The sequence below is a fragment of the Bos indicus genome, chromosome 22, assembly GCF_029378745.1.
Source record: "Bos indicus isolate NIAB-ARS_2022 breed Sahiwal x Tharparkar chromosome 22, NIAB-ARS_B.indTharparkar_mat_pri_1.0, whole genome shotgun sequence".
NCBI classification, from domain to species: Eukaryota; Metazoa; Chordata; class Mammalia; order Artiodactyla; family Bovidae; genus Bos; species Bos indicus.
The window spans coordinates 5,501,735-5,515,383 of NC_091781.1; the positions used below are offsets into that span (position 1 = coordinate 5,501,735).

The window sequence follows — 13,649 nt, forward strand, 5'->3', positions numbered from 1 at the left end:
AGAGAGCAAAAGCCACAGATGCCACCTTAGCGGATATGATGGAGCAGACATCTGAAGCTGGAAGAGAAGCAGTCATAGCAAGGCAAAACTGAGAAAGCCGCCGAGAGAACGGAGGTGAGTGATCCCACTCGAGAGACATGAGCCGTTCTTCCTAAAGTGTGGATGGCAGCCTGGATCTGTTTATCCTGTATCTCCAGGAACCTTTGGCACAACACCCGGCAGTTTTTGAAATGTTTTCATTGAAAATAAAACCTCTCTCAATTGAGAGAATGTTTTCCACAGCTAAGGAAGACTACATTCTTCAAAACTGATGGCTTTGCACGCAGTGTAGGGTTCCCTGGGAGACGCAGGAAGCTCTTTCATTCCACCTTGTTCAGCTTCTGTATGAGAAAGCAATGAGGAATCACAGGTGAGGAAGTTATAGCCTCTGGCCCCAAATTTTGCATGTTATCAGCTATAAACTTCAGAGAAGCTAGTATCAACATTTTTTTTTTTTTGAGTAAGGCTTTTTTTTAAATTGCAGTATAATTCATTTACAATGTTGTGTTAGTTTATACTATACAATGAAGTGATCAGCTATTTGTATACATATATCCCCTCCCCCTTGGACCTCCCTCCCACCTCTCTAGGTCATCACAGAGCACGGAGCTGAGGTCCCTGTGCTGTACAGCAGTTCCTTGCTAGCTTCTGTTTTACAATGGTAGTGTATATATGTCAATGTCACTCTCTAAATTTGTCCCCTCTCTCTTTTTCTCTCTTTTTCTGTTTAATCAAGTTCTCCAGCCACCATGTTCTGACCAGGAAAAAAAAAAATTGACTCTTTCCCCTTCAGAGAAACTCAGAATCTTCAACTTAGCCTATCCATGATTTAAATTTTGTCTCCCGAAGATCTCTATTCAGTCCCAGCTACATGTTTTGGCCCCATTGCAATACTAATTATTAATCCTCTCAGGACATTATTAATGCTCAGAACAGCCAGAGCAGAACATCACACCAAGCTGTAAGCCCTCTAAGCAGGGTCCCTGGACAGACAGCAGGTGACACGAGCCTGGCCTCTTCATGTCTCTTCCTCCTCCTCCCCTGAAAGAGGAGACTTCCCAAATGCCTTTCCTCTAAAGAACCTGCTGCCAATGCAGGAGACAGAAGAGATATAGATTCCATCCCTGGGTCCAGAAGATCCCCTAGAGGCGGAAATGGCAACCCACTCCAGTATGCTTGCCTGGGAATCCCATGGACAGAGGAGCCTGGTGGGTACAGTCCATAGGGTCGCAAAGAGTCGGACCCCTGACTGAAGTGACAGCACACACGCATGCACCCCCTCCCCGGGTTTACCAGGACAGGCGGTGCTTTGACTGCAAATTGTTACCAAGCGAGAGGCCTCTCCCGCCTTCAGAGCCTCCATTTAGCACTTAAGTTACATATTCCTTTCCATCCCATCGCTGGCCATTGCTTACGCTTTGGGGTCTGTTTAGAGTTCTTTCTCAGTTATTTTATCTGACTTACTGCAAATCCATAAATCTCACCCCTCCACCCTGACAGGTGAATAATATTTTGGCTGCAAATAAGACTCCTCAGGCAGAGACCTTTCCTCTTGGAAGTGTATGTAGACATCATTCTGCTATCTTCTAATTTGCAGTGTTGTCAGAATACAGTTCCAGTGACAATTTGATTCTTTTTTTCTGCCTAACTTTATTTTTCTGTCTGAAGGATATAAATTTTTCTCTTTACCCTTTAGGTTTAGGAATTCTGGCAGACACATTTAGTTACATGGTTCTTCTCTTCAATACTGCCTGGTGCTTGGAACACTTCAGTCTGCAGGCTAAGGGTTTTCTTTAGCCTCAACTCTCTCCTCAGTGCAGATGAATTTCTTTTTATTATCTGTTTACAAATAAGCTCTCCAGCATCACTTCTTTGCTCTTCCTGGAACTTTACTGTTCATACGTTAGGGTCTTGGGGGCCTATGTACAAATCTGTTAAGTCCTTTCTTAATGATTTTCTTCCCTATGCAAATTTGCTCCATCTTTCTGCTCTCACCCTCCTGGTTCAAATCTCAATCATCACCATCCTCTCCCACTCATCTGCAAGAATTTAAAATTAAAAGATCATGGTCTTTATTCCAGAGAATGTTCTTTTCTTTGTGCTAAAGTCAAATCACCTTTGGTGCGCTTCTTGCCCTTTCACGTGAGCTCTTGAACAGGCCTCCCAGCACCTTCATTTCTTTGAGATGCTGCCTGGACAGGGGTCCCGCTGTTCTTCTTTCTTGCTCTGAATTTGAGATCTCTCTACCCTTGTCTCTGGAGCCCAGGGCTGCACCAAGAGCGGAGCACTGGCCACAGTCTGCCCTGCATGCCAGCTGCTAAGAGCATCTGCAGGGAAATGTAAACAAGCATAGAACCTCTTTATCTTCACTGTGGATGGCAATTGAAACAATGTCAGTGATAAAATACTCCTCTCTCCCAACACTCTTCTGTTGGTCTAAGTTTTAAACAATGGCTGTGGTTATAGTAGGGTTTGAATTATACATACGCTAGCTTCAAATTAGCACATTTTCGTCACTTATCTCTTAATAGACACTACATTCTACATAGAAGCTAATTCATAAAACTTTCAGTTGCACAGTTGGCCTCCAGTACACCCGACTCAGTGCTGAGCTTCTGTGAAGAATAAGCTCACAGCGAGTTGGAAACCCTCCGGTTCAGGTCTGTCTCCGGCCCCCAGGGTACCAAGTGTCCCTGTGTTGGCACAGTGGGCTCTAAGTGAGCAGTGACAGCATGGTAGCTACTGTGGCCAAGAAAGAGAAGCTGGGTCACTTCAGTTCTATTACAGTGGCGTTATCTGTGTTTAAAATCTTTTTTAATGAAACGAAGTATGAACTGCAAGCCAAAATATTTCATTTGGGAAGCGAAATTTTAGTTCATACATCTAACATCTTCCTGAATTTGAATAACATTTTGAAAATTACAATTTCTTCTTCTTTGTTCATTCTTGTTTATAAAGAACAATTAAAATTATTGTTACCAAATACTACATGATTATCTCTGAAAATAACGTTGTCATATAAAGGCAGGAGTATTAAAATATGACCTATGTTGGCTATAAAATACCTCGATACTTCCCTGGGTCCACTTCCTGGGGCACCTTAGTGGCCAGAAATGGTTCACGGCCTGCCCTGTGGGTCAGTGGGGACCCACCTGCGAGGTGTCATCCCCAGGACACCTCAAGACAAAGCATCTGGGCCCCTCAGCCGCATTGGCAAACACCAGCACTTCTGGGTGTCAAAAGTAGGGATGATTCACTGCCTATTTCAGATCCCTCACAACTTCTCAGGATCTGGCACCAGGAAGAAGTCCCAGAAGCATGCATAGGGCCAGTACTCTTCCCCCGTCACAGGCCGCAGACCCCTTAGGCCATGCTTTCTCCAGGAACCTGTACCTGGCTCCTCACCCCACAGCTCTCTACAGTGCCCCTCAGCTCCTATTAGGCGCAGAAAGAGAAAGAAGTCTTAAGATAGTTCTTTCCAAAGACTCCAGTCAAGCCCAAGGCCCGCTGAGGGTCCCCACATCATCCTGCCTGCACGGAAGTTGCGTTTGAGGAGGTCAGTCAACTGCCATCTTTCCAGAGTCCCCACCATGGACTCGAACAGTCACAGCTTCAGATGTACAATCTGGAACTTTATTTTTTGATAACTAAACTTGAGTTCTTTGGCCACTCTTTTTCCTACTTGGAATTGAAAAAATGTTCCCAGTCAATGTAAATCAGTAACTGGCAGACTTAATCATGATCGATTCCAGATTTAAATTCAGTCAGTTCAAGATGGCATCCTTCTCCCTTGCTCTAATCTTCGTCCCGTGGCCAACCTGAGTTCCTGAGACGTGCGTTCTCCTGGCCTGGGGGAGGGGCACTGCTCTGGGTCATCAGCGCCTGGGCCTCCTCTGAAGCTGGGCTCCTCGGAGTTCTTTATGATCAAGCTGGGGAGGTTTGGCAGTTTCCCTGTGAATTTTTTGACACTCCCCCTATCAAGATGTGGAGTCTATCGCCTCCCTTTGAACCCGGGCAGGACTTTGTAACTGCATCCAGGGAGAGAATGCAGAAGCGCTGCCCCATGGTTCTGAGACCAGTTTAGAAAAGGCCACGTGGTTTCTGTAAGCTGTTTTGGGGACACTGGCTCGGGGAGCCTTCAGCCACCACCCGAGATGTCTGGGACTGGTGGCTGCACTACAACAAGACCGCACGGAGAAAGAGAGAGGCCTGAGCAGCACTGATGTGCCTGCCCTCGGCCGTCTGAGTCTTCCTGGCCTGGGGTGAGAAGTGTAAGGAGACAGTCAAGGGAAGCCCGCCCCAAGTGCCTCCTGACGGCATCCACACAAAAGAGCCTGAGCAAGAAGGGCCCCGCTGGGCCCAGCTATCCAGCCCCAGGCTGGTGAGCAAAACTAAGGACTGTTCTGAGTTTAAACTCATGCCAATGGCTTAAGCTAGTGTCTGGTTCATTTTGCAGCAATAGACTGCTGAAACACATGTCTATGAACACACCTATGGTTCCCTCAGCAGAAGCAAAGCTCAGTAGCTGAACTGGGAGCTCCATCTCTTCCCTGCCATGGGTGACTCTGATTCTGGGCTAAGTCCCCATCTGTTCCTGGCCTGGGATAAATAACCCACAGCCTCTCTCATGAGGTCCCTACACCCAAGGCCACACAGATGCCCAGCGGTCCCACCAGCTCTCAACTCTTAGCCTACTTCCTGGTCCCACTCCAGTGTGAGAGGTGGGGTGCTACCCCCCAACTCTTCTCCAGACAAGGTCAGCAGCCTGTGCCTCGCCTACTGTGAGGGCCTCTTTGGGGGATGAGGCTAAAGACTGTTTGGTTCTAAATGAGAAACTGCAAGGAATACCCTCAGCCCTCAGACACACCAGGCATCTTCTCTGCGTGCAACCGCGTCTAAGCTCCAGTATCCTTCCTTCCTAATTTCTTACCCCTACTGGATAAGTTTTTCCTCTGATGTGAGATTCAAAGGCTCTTGCGCCATCCCATATATTTCCATCTCTACTTTGTGTGGCACATAACTATCCTCAGAATTCTCCAGTAATTATGATCTATACAAGGCTCCAAGTGTTTGATCATCAAAGGTCTTACGGGTTAAACCAAGGAGTCTGCCCCAAAATAAAAATTCCTGAACACAGCCATGAGCAGCAGCCTTCAGCATCCTGCCTATCTCCCAACACAGGCTCTCAAATTATCAAAGAAATGGAAACAAACAAAAAAAAGAAATGGAAACAGAAGCTTCTGCTCCTAGAATAAATCAGAACACCTCCCACCCCCATCATGACCGAAAATAAGGCAAAGGGGTACAGCAGTGTGGAGCCAGTCGGGAGAGCAGGCAGGATTTCCTCCGAGTAAAACCCTGCCATTGAGACAATCACCTCATTCCGAAATTCCAGAAGAGCTGAAGAGGGTGAGGTCATGGCTGTCTGCAAGTAAGTCCAGTTTCCACGTCATCATTCTCCATTAGAATCTCCACCTTGGCTCAAAGCTCGTAGAGAAACACTGTGATGGATGCAGTCAGCAGGAGAGGCTTGAAATGCACACGTCCCCCTGAGCACCTTTTCTAAGTGCTGTCCGTGTCACCTGTGTATGTGTGCAGAGCAAAAGGGCAGAGAAGGAAAAGCCGAACTGGAAGAGAAAGAAAGTTTCTCATCAGTTTTCTGATCCAAAACAAAGAAAGACCCGTGAGGGAGGGCTCATCTACTGGATACATCCCAAGAGCTGGGAGAAAAGTACGGCAGAGTCCTGGAGGTTTCAGACACTCATTCCCAGGGCAGGAGACTACCCAGCTCGTGTGAGAGAGGAGAAAAACAGAAGCAATGTTCCTGACTTTCCAATATGACCGCAGCAGTCTTCCCTTAAAAACACCAAGGGCCTTAGCTCAAAATACTAATTCAGAAATTAGCATTCTTTTATAGCCATTTCTCCGATATGTTGAATAAAATTAACTTTATTAATGAAATCAATTGCAAAAGCATCAAAGCCACTATTTGGAACATGAAGGAAAAGAAACTTCTCTCTCACACATACACAAAACCTTCACTGCCTGGGACACAGCAGGGGCTTAAGAGGGTATATGGAGTAATAGTGAGTGAATGAATGAATGAATGAACAGCCCCTCAGAAGCCATGTAACATATTTCTTACCCTCTCCTTGCCTAGATTTCCAGGGAATCCGAAAGAATGGATATAGCTACTGACTCAACCCTGGTATTAAATGATGGCACCATCCAAGGCCTTGCCACCATCACCCAATCGTTACCCATTAGCCATTGCGTCTTCCCGGAAGCAGCGTTCCTCTCTGTCCTGGCACAGTGATCAGCGTGCTGGGGAGACAGCTTTGTTCTCAGAGGTGCGTCTGCAGGATCCTCTGTGAGCCACTGGGACGACTCACGCCATTGGGATCCTCCACTGGGAGGACTCACGCCATCTGGCGAAGGTTCCTGAATCCGGGAGAGCAGGACTGGGAGTCACCCCGGACTCCTGCTGCCAAAGCCATCCTCAATTGAACATGAAGTAGTTGTTCGGTCCCTACCACCACCTTTGGCTAAAGAGGCAAATGAAGCTGTTTCCTTCAAATCAATCAGCCAGACTTCGCTGAGCTTTCAGCTCCTGCCTGCAAGGAATTCCATCTGTTGGAAGAGACAAGCTTTACACCCAAGGAACAATGAAGGAGCTAATAACACGCGGTCAAGACTAACGGACCGCACAGGAGCGTCTTTACCACTTCCCTTCTTTTTGCCCATGACAGGAAAATAAACACTGGCCCACAATAAACACAGCACAGAAGTGAAACTGGACAAGACTTCCACTGAGATGCATATGGAGAGAAAACAACGAGGGGTCTCCGTGATGCTCAGAAGAGCACCAAAGGAGTAAAGCACCTTCACTGCACTCGGGTGCTGTTTTCAGCAAATGATGCCTCAGGAAAGCGCAGGCCAGCGGCTCTCAGACTTAGGTGTGTCAGAACCTCTCGGAAGGCTTGTTAAAACAGACTGCTGGGTCTTGCCCCCAGGGTTTCTGATCCAGGAGATCCAGGTGGAGCCTGAGAATCTGCATTTATAATAAAATCTCAGGAGGTTTGCTGATGAGAGGGAGGGAGGACCACACTCGGAGATCTGCTGATTTAGGCGGATATTTTGAAGTGGACACAGTCTGTAAATGTTTGGTCTATGTACGTTCCAAGTGATGCCCAATTCTACATAAAGCATCTCACTGCTTGTTGGTGAGAGCCTGGGGGAGGAGGGAGGAAGGGGTAGAACGGGAGGGGAGAGGGAAAAGAGGAATCAAATTGTCGCTATGGAAGAGGGTTAGCCCTGACTACAGACTAACTCAGGGTTGGCAGACTGTAATATCTGTAGGCTCCAGGAGGTGACATAATTGAGAAAGGGGCAAGCAGGGATGAGAAACAGCCACTGCCCACTACAATGTGAGAGACAGCAGGGGTGCGAGGGCTGGTTTTGGGGACCCAGAACTTCACGCTGCCTCTAAAACAGACAGCCCCTATTCAACTCCAGTGGGCTGTCATTATTCAAAGAATGGGGCCTGGGATTCCCAGAGTTGCTAACTTTTCAAAAGAATGAAAAACTTTGGATTTTTGTAAAATATATCTATTAGGTACTGATAACCAGACCCATAGTTTAAAAAAAAGAAAAGTTATCCATTCAGTATCTGGGATGACCTTAAAGACAAGATTAAGCAATTCTCCAGAATTCGGCTGTGGAACAATGATTGATATCTCTTAAGGACAGAGAGCTCGCCCCTCTGGCCAGAAGGCAAACAGGTCATCTCAAATTTGCTGTGAGGAGCTTTCATCGCCAGCCAGGGACATTGACCAGGGCCCTGTGTGCTGGATGGCAAAAGCTCTTCATCCCAGGACAAGAAGCCAGAGGTACCCCCTCTTCCCCAGGACTCCAGGCAGTCTCCCAGCTGAGAACAGAGGCCATGGCGTGCAGCTCCAGGTGGCCCCAGCACAAGCCTTCCTTCCCAGACACATAAGCAGGGAAGCAAGCTCAAGCCGCTGAGAGCCTCCGGGAGAGCAGGTGAGGAGCCCCCTGGGAGCAGGGCTGTGTCCCCTCACCCAAGGACCTCCGGAGCCCAGCTCAGGGCCCATTCAACATGCAAACTCAGCGCTGCGGACCTAAAGATACTTCCACCCAAATGAGAGCCCTCTGGAGAAGTAACCCACTTTCTTAAAAACCTTCATTTTCCTTTCTCTTCTTTGGCCCCCACAAACCTCTCTGCTCTCCTGGTCTCCCTGCTCTCCCTGTCCCCTCACCACAGGGTCCCTGTGTATCTATGTCTCGGATGCTGAGAGCTGCTTTTTGAGCCATTAGAGCAGACAACCCGTGCTGCCCTTCATCTCCTGTCTCCAGGGGGTTCCAGGAGAAGAGAACAGGTGCAAGGAAGAGAAGACAACTGAGAATTAAACACTTTGATATTTGGCAAAACTAATACAATTATGTAAAGTTTAAAAAAAAAAAAAAAAAAAAGCTTTAAGCAGCACTTACTTTAGACCCAAGGCAACTTCCAAAACCCCCAGCACAAGGCACCCCATTAGAAGTTGTGGTAGGGGCATGTGGCTTAGCTTAGAGGATGAAACCGGGTCTAGGGAGGTCAGTTCTCTATTTACACGAGACTGAGGGGCTTCCTGGGATTCTGGAGTTTCAGAGCTACAACTCAGAGTGTCCCAGGAAGAACAGGATGGATGGATGAATAAATAACCGCAGGATTCCTGGCCCCTAGGCCTGTCTTAAAGGTTGAATCAACTGAATGGGAAGTTTTCAAATATTCCCACACCATCATCACGCCCCCTTGCCTCCTACTTCTCCTGCAAATCAAAGTGTTGGAGACAAAATCAAAGGATGAAATGGTGGACTAAGAAGAATGAGTCCTTCGGCTTCACCCACACTAGGAGACTCAGCGTGAAGGAAGGAAAGAAAGCCAAAAGGCTTTGCTGACCTTGACAGCACATTATTTAATCCACAAATTAAACAGAGTCCAGGCAGAGCAACCCTACCTTGGAAGTGGGGGGACTATATGGGGGAATGAGATGGAGACAGAAGCATGCTGGGGAGTGCCACCCTGGAGGATTTCATTCTAAGATCTGTGTGTGTGCTCACTCACTTTAGCCATGTCCAACTCTTTGCGACCCCATGGACTGTAGCCCGCCAGGCTCCTCTGTCCATGGGATTCTCCAGGCGAGAGTACTGGAGTGGGTTGCCATGCCCTCCTCCAGGGGATCTTCCTGACCCAGGGATCGAACTCAGGTCTCTTACATCTCTTGCACTGGCAGGTGGGTTCTCTACCACTATCGCCACCTGGGAAGCCCTTAAGATGAGGGCTCCTCCCCTTCCTTTTCCTTCTGAGGAGCCCTGCCCTCCTTGCACAGGCTGGTTCCAGGATCAGTTCCATAGATTCTGTTTTGCATTAGTGCTCTGGAACAATAAAGAAATGGGTTCTTGCAAATCATTTCTGGAAGCTGATTGCTTTGACACAGTGAACTTCAGCATTTCACCAAAGCAGATTTCTCTTCCATTTAGCTTATTTCACCATGAAATGACCCCATTCAGCAATAGTGTGCTACATACCACATCTAGACACTGCAATTCCCGTCGATTGCCAGAAAGGGAGGAAGCAAAAGAAGGCTGCCCCAATGGAACAGAGACTTTATTTAAAACAATTTTCTGAAAAACAATGACTAACCAGAGGTTCTGAGCCAGGATAACTGGGAACAAGCCATCATATTCCCCTTTCAAGGCACAGCTCCCTGTTGCTTCCAGCAGACCACGTATTTCTTAGTATCTCTGAAGAAGCTCCCTAAAGGTTGCTGACAAATCAGATGCTGCTCTGTAAAAATATGAACCCCACTGCCAGGGAAAACTGAAGGCCTAAAGAGTTTTAAGAAGGAAAAGGCCATTTCCCACTAACACACCAGCCGGTATTCTGACATCCAGGGCGTCTCGGCTCACATCAAAGGCACAGTCATGGGTCCTGGTTGACTCAGCCAAACCTTTGAGGTTTAAAACTCTTAGGAAGGTACAAAGAGAACATGGCCTTGACCAACCTGGAGCTCCATATTAATTTTGAAAATGATTTCCGATTGCAAAGTAGTCCCTTCTACCTGGGCAGTGCTGTTTCCAGAGTATTTCACACCATCATGTCATTGCTTGCCACAAAAACCTGAATCCGGTCAAGACGGTATTCTCACACGTATCCCTCAGCCAAGGGAAAGGAGGCTCAGAGAGCCCTTCATAACGTGCTCTAGATCACACAGCTTGAAAGCGACAGGGTTGGGTCTAAAACCTAAGGTTTCTAATTTTTCTATTTTACATTTCTCTTTTGAGTACTTCTTCAAATCAATCCAAGATTTCCTGCTAGCTTCTATACTACCTGATAATAATTCATATATTCTGCCACAAAGAGCAAAGCTCCTGGTTTCTCCAGCAACTTTATCTACTTATATTTCTTAATGTATCAATTCTTATGTTAACAATTGTATAGCTTTATGTTTTATTGCTCAAACTCAATCACTTCAGAAATATTTGTCAGACTCCTCCGAGCAGTGTGCAAGAAACTGCCAATGAGACACAGAACTGAGTATTAACAAAACAGCCCCCACCCCCACAGACCCCCACCCACAGCAGGGGCTGGCAAACACCCTCTGTAAAGGGCTGGTTAGTGCATATTTTAGGCCTGGTGGCTGTACCGTACCTGTCACAACTACTCTTTCACTGTTCAGTTCAGTTCAGTTCAGTTCAGTCACTCAGTGGTGTCCGACTCTTTGCGACCCCATGAATCGCAGCACGCCAGGCCTCCCTGTCCATCACCAACTCCCGGAGTTCACCAAACTCATGTCCATTGAGTCGGTGATGCCATCCAACCATCTCATCCTCTGTCGTCCCCTTCTCCTCCTGCTCCCAATACCTCCCAGCATCAGAGTCTTTTCCAATGAGTCAACTCTTCACATGAGGTGGCCAAAGTACTGGAGTTTCAGCTTTAGCATCATTCCTTCCAAAGAACACCCAGGACTGATCTTCTTTAGAATGGACTGGTTGGATCTCCTTGCAGTCCAAGGGACTCTCAAGAGTCTTTTCCAACACCACAGTTCAAAAGCATCAATTCTTCGGTGCTCAGCTTTCTTCACAGTCCAACTCTCACATCCATACATGACTACTGGAAAAAAGGGATAAAGCAGCCATGGAAGATGAATGGATGTGCCTGGGTTCCAATAAAACTTTATTTATAATCACAAGCAGTGCGTAGAATTTGTCCCATGGGCTGTAGGTGGCCTACTCCCCATCCAGAGTGAGCCCCAAGGCAGAAAAATCCAACGATGAGGCCATATGTTAAGTGTTCTAAGATCATGTGCGGGCGACTTGGCACCATCACTCCTCTCTGGGGCTTGGAAGTACATTTCCTAGAATGCCCTTCCTTATGGCTCTAGGTTAAAGATGACTAACAGGAAGTCATGTGAGATCTTGAAGGCAGAAGAAAAGCAGAGGCCATTTCTTTAGGAGGTCATAATGGTCAAACAGGAAGAGAAACAAATGGCCATACGCCCAGAGGGCCCCAGTTGCCCACCTTCTCCTCTCAGTCCACATCTAGCTCACATTCCTGGCTGCCAGCCCTTCTGACCAGCAGTCGCCCCAAGTTCACCACAAGGCATCTCACTGAACCCTGTCCAAGGGACAGATTCCGCAGAGACAGCAATTTCCACATCCATTTCCACAAGCACCTCCCTGGGAGTTTCATGTCAGCAGTCAGGCACACGTAGCATCTTGGATTTTCCTGAAGTTCCAACTGTCTTCCCAGCCTGTGCTTCAGGCAAGCATGACAAGAGACTGTTTCTCTGACACTGTGACTTCCCCCTTCCAGACCTTCACTTCCTCATGGCCTTTCATTTTCACATAAGAAAAAAGTCCTGTGTTAAATTCCATATCCCATGCTATGGTGTGAATATTTGTATTCTTCCAAGAAGCAGACTCTAAAATGAGGATTGCATTTAAGTACTTTATTTGGGAAGAGATCCCAGACAGTCTCACTAGGGCAATAAAAGCAGGAAGGGGAAGCGATAAATAAAAATTGTTTTATCAAGTCACTGCCATTCTGGGTAACTGAATTTTAATCCCAAGGGGTGACTCAGGAAACTATGCAAAATAAATGCCTCAGAGTTATCCCACCTGAAAGGTGAGGGAGCGAGGGTACTGATACACAAACTCCTACCAGCTGTTATTTAAGGGCTGCTGGGAGTGATGGTAAGCAACTTTCCACTGCCTTGAAGAACACCGTCAGGCAAAAAGATACGGATGCTGGCAGCTGGAAACCTCACAAGTGGGCTGGAGGTTCAGGGGATGTGAGCAGGAAACGGACATCATCTTTGCAGTATGGTTCTTTGCTGTAGGAAGCACCTGGCAGGTAGTGAGCTCTCAAGTAAGTGTATGTAAATGAATGATTAAATGTGAATCAATGAATGGGAATGAAGTACTAACATCCCGATTTCATACAGGGAACTAGGCAAGTGATGAACATATCTGAGGCTAAAGTTCACACGCTTGCATGCCCAGGCACAGCGACTAACTACCCCTCCATGGGCTGCTCCTACAGGAAAATTGTGCGATGTTTTCAAGTGCCTTAAAAGAGTCAATTTACTACACAACTGCAACAACAGCAATCATCATCATAATTCTTTGTACTTAATAACACATCGGAGTCAGTGACAGTAACAATTATGCTATAATGCGCTTAGCTGGCAGGGAAATTCAGCTTGGATAATACTGTACGCATACCTGTTTTTTGCTTCCATTTCTATTTCCTTATTTTTGACTAAAGATGTGTTCACCACAATTTCCCCAAACGTCATATTCCGGAGATAAGCGCTGGAGAGGAGATAGAACTGCTTTCTTGTTTACACAGCTTTTATGTCTGCCCATGTCATCTCTCTGCCGCTGACTTTTATGTTCCAGTGTGATTACTGTCATTCACGTTTTTCCTGCATTTGGTGAAAATACCTAATATTCCCATAAGCTTTTATGGTTTTCAAAGCACTGTTCTTTACCGATGCTCATGTGATCCTTGTCACAAACCTGGGACAGAGTCACCTGTAAGATAGTCATCAGAAAGTCATCTGATAGTTCACTGTACTGTTACAATAAAACTCTACATATGAGGGGGATAAATGAGGGCCACAATTCAGCTGCATAAAACATGGGATTATTGGGAAATTACAAGAGACAACTCTACACATGGATATTGCCAGATGGTCAATACTGAAATCACACTGATTATATTTTTTGCAGCCAAAGATGGAAAAGCTCTATACAGTCAGCAAAAACAAGACCAGGAGCTGACTGTGGCTCAGATCATGAACTACTTATTGCAAAATTCAGACTTAAATTGAAGAAAGCAGGGAAAACCACTAGACCATTCAGGTATGACCTAAATAAAATCCCTTATGATTATACAGTGGAAGTGACAAATAGATTCAAGGGATTCGATCTGATAGACAGAGTGCCAGAAGAACTATGGATGGAGGTTCATGACATTGTACAGGAGGCAGTGATCAAGACCATCCCCAAGCAAAAGAAATGCAAAAAGGCAAATGGTTGTCTGA

General features: G+C 46.5%; 1 long non-coding RNA gene across 1 annotated transcript in view; it reads right to left on the minus strand.

Moving 5' to 3' along the window:
- The window catches only part of LOC139178716 (uncharacterized), a 60,780-nt gene that overhangs the window by 9,210 nt on the left and 37,921 nt on the right, over positions 1-13,649 (minus strand). The window contains exons 3-4 of the long non-coding RNA XR_011563198.1: positions 5,417-5,666; positions 2,156-2,366 (exon numbers count right to left, since the gene is read on the minus strand). This is a non-coding gene — a long non-coding RNA (uncharacterized lncRNA). The remainder of the gene's footprint in view (positions 1-2,155; positions 2,367-5,416; positions 5,667-13,649) is intronic.